Source organism: Rattus norvegicus, chromosome 3 (genome assembly GCF_036323735.1).
Source record: "Rattus norvegicus strain BN/NHsdMcwi chromosome 3, GRCr8, whole genome shotgun sequence".
Taxonomy (NCBI): Eukaryota; Metazoa; Chordata; class Mammalia; order Rodentia; family Muridae; genus Rattus; species Rattus norvegicus.
The window spans coordinates 144,643,506-144,646,602 of NC_086021.1; the positions used below are offsets into that span (position 1 = coordinate 144,643,506).

Genomic DNA, 3,097 nt, shown 5'->3' on the forward strand with positions numbered 1-3,097 from the left:
AGAACCAGAAAACTGTGAGCCAAGACCTCAGTCTGCTCTACAAAACCTGCCCAACCTCCACCCACTGGTAGCAGTCACAGACCTTAAACAGAGACATTTTCCCTTAGAAGACTGACCTAAGAGATAACAACTAACATTCAGAGTTTCAACCCAGTAATCAATTTCCAGCTGTCCAGAGATCTCTTCCCTTTACACATCACACGATATAGACAAGGGAGAATATAGTAGAGAGGAAAGCATATAGGAAAATCGGGGTGTCCTTGAGATGACAAAACCTTCCTCAGGGAACTGGGATCTTATAAAACTTGACAGCCATTGAAGCCATCCAAGCCACTGGCTTTTGGATTCTTGTCCCTTGAATTTGAAGAATAAAATTCACAGACTACAGAGAGTGAGTTTTAGAAGAAAGCTTAGTGTTTAGTTCATGTTAATAGGTAGCAACTTAGGGGGGAAGGAGAAAGAGAAGGGGATAGGAGAGCTTCCAAATAGAAGGGGGGTCTCAAGACATGAGATTTCATCAAGTTGTTAGTGTGGGGGCTTTCTAAAGGACTTACAGCAGCAACTGGGGTGAGGTATGGTCACTTCAATTGGCTCCCAAGTGTCCACGTGTCTCCTCACTATGTCAGTCACTGGGCATAGGAATCTTATTTAGGAGATAACGAAGAAACAGACAACAGAGTTTTCCTAGTTAGCATTGCTGCCATCAGAAATGATTCTCTCAGAACCACTGCTTTGAGGATCCCTGCCTGACCTGGCCAGTTTTTAACTCCTGTCCTTATCCGAAGCAGGATAGAAACCTACTACCTGGAGCCTGTGTCTGGAGGAAAAGAAAAGAGAAAGGAGATACATTGTGGTAAGTTTCTGTTCAGTACTGGGATACAAACCAAGGCTTTTGTGTTGTTGAAATACTTCCTCAGCTTTCCATGGTAAATTTCTGGTATGGCAACATGGATGTGTCAGAAACCTGTGATAAGAAGCCAGCTCCCAGAGCCTGAGAGATGGCTCAGCAGATACATAAGAAAATATACTGTTCTTACACAACTGCATTCCCAGCACCCATGTTGGGCAGCTCACAGCCAAGGGCATCAACACTTCCGGACTCCCCAGCCACCCACACTCCAGTGCATGAGTGGTGCCTTTGAAATGCCTCTCTCAAGTGACTGAAAATTTTAGAATAATTGTCCGAATAGAGCCTAACTGCTTACCACTTAGAGTCCCCCATGTAAAGCAATTAAAAACAAAACAAAACAAACAAACAAAAAACCCTGTTACATCTATAGGCCCAGCAAGTTCAAGGCCAGTCTGACGACTACATAGCAAGTTAGCTAGGGGGATAGAATAAGGCTTCTCTAAACAAGAACGCATGTGTTTATTTACTTGAACTTTCAAGATTATAAGCTTCAAGCTAAGGTAAACAGAGCAGGGTGCACAGAAAAGATATGGTAATACAATAAAATTCCAGGCTAATCACTTTCTGTGTTAATGGCATATTGGTAAAAAATGATAACTGTGTTTTCTCTTTAAAGAGCTGAGTTTTCAGGGGTTGGGGATTTGGCTCAGAGGTAGAGCGCTTGCCTAGCAACCGCAAGGCCCTGGGTTCGGTCCCCAGCTCCGAAAAAAAGAAAGAAAAAAAAAAAAAAGAGCTGAGTTTTCTCCTCAGCTGCCGCCAAGGTGCTCGGTCCTTCCGAGGAAGCTAAGGCCGCGTTGGGGTGAGGCCCTCACTTCATCCGGCGACTAGCACCGTGCTGGCAGTCCACAACATGGCTTCTGTCTCCGAGCTCGCCTGCATTTACTCTGCCCTCATCCTGCGAGACAACGAGGTGTAGGTCACGGAGGATAAGATCAATGCCCTCATTAAAGCAGCTGGTGTCAATGTTGAACCTTTCTGGCCTGGCTTGTTTGCAAAGGCTCTGGCCAATGTCAACATTGGAAGCCTCATTTGCAATGTAGGGGCTGGTGGGCCAGCTCCAGCCGCTGGAGCTGCACCTGCTGGTGGTCCTGCTCCATTCTCTGCTGCTGCCCCAGCTGAGGAGAAGAAAGTAGAAGCAAAGAAGGAAGAATCTGAGGAATCTGAGGATGACATGGGCTTTGGTCTTTTTGACTAAACTGCTTTTGTTAACATGTCCAATAAAGAGCTGAACCTGTGTGTGTGGGGGCGGGGGGGAGCTGAGTTTTCTGAGGGCTCCTTATATGCGAATTCTTAAAGATATGAGACAATTCTAATACGTGGTGAGGAATAGAAATTTTTCTTTTAATAAAAGAACCTCTAAATCACAGTTTGTTTTTTAAAATATTAGCCACAAAAGACTATGGAAGTTTCCTCTGTGCTGTCTCGTTTTCATAATGCCAGAAAGTACTATGCAGCCTGCCGGGGGAGAAAGGATTCAAATTGTCTTACCCAACTGTGAACCCTACAAACTATACCAAACTACAAGGAAGATGTGCCCACCGATGCAAGAATTGCATGACAGGAGGAACTCTGGCTTTGAGGCCTATTCCACAGCATGTATGATGCTGTGCATGCAGCTAGGATCCCAACCAAAAACTCATGGGTGGAGAGATCATCTGAGGGGAGATCTTACTACTGCTACTTACATAGATCGGCATGCTTGCAAGCTGCCTTATAAACAATCTATTTTTTAACTTATTTATTTTATGTATATGGCTATTTTACCTGCATGCCACATGCGCTTGCCTGTATACCACAGGTGCGCTGTACCCTCTGAGGCCATATGAGGGCAGAAGATTCCCCCAGGTCTGGAGTTACAGTTGAGAGGTACTATGAGGGTACTGTGAATTGAACCTAGGTCCCTCGGGAGAACAGACAGTGCTCTTAAACCACTGAGCCATCTCTCTAGTACTTAGACATCTATGATTATACCCATAGACAAAGGCTGCTCAGCCTTAATCACCAAAGCTTCTCTTTACGTGACAGTAAATGCAGAAGCTCTTGGCTACTCAATATTCTGAGAAAAATGGATGGCTACGAGCTCATCCCTAAAGAGTCTACTTATACCATTCCTTCTAAGACTTAAGGAGTATCCCAGAAGAACAGGCAGCTGGAATGGCAGACATATGGGAGACAGCTTAGCAGTTA

The 3,097-nt window shown here is 44.8% G+C and overlaps 1 pseudogene; it reads left to right on the forward strand.

The window, feature by feature from the left end:
* Nucleotides 1-1,634: 1,634 nt before the first annotated feature.
* On the forward strand, nucleotides 1,635-2,146 carry Rplp1-ps2 (ribosomal protein lateral stalk subunit P1, pseudogene 2; annotated as a pseudogene).
* The last annotated feature ends 951 nt before the right edge of the window (nucleotides 2,147-3,097 follow it).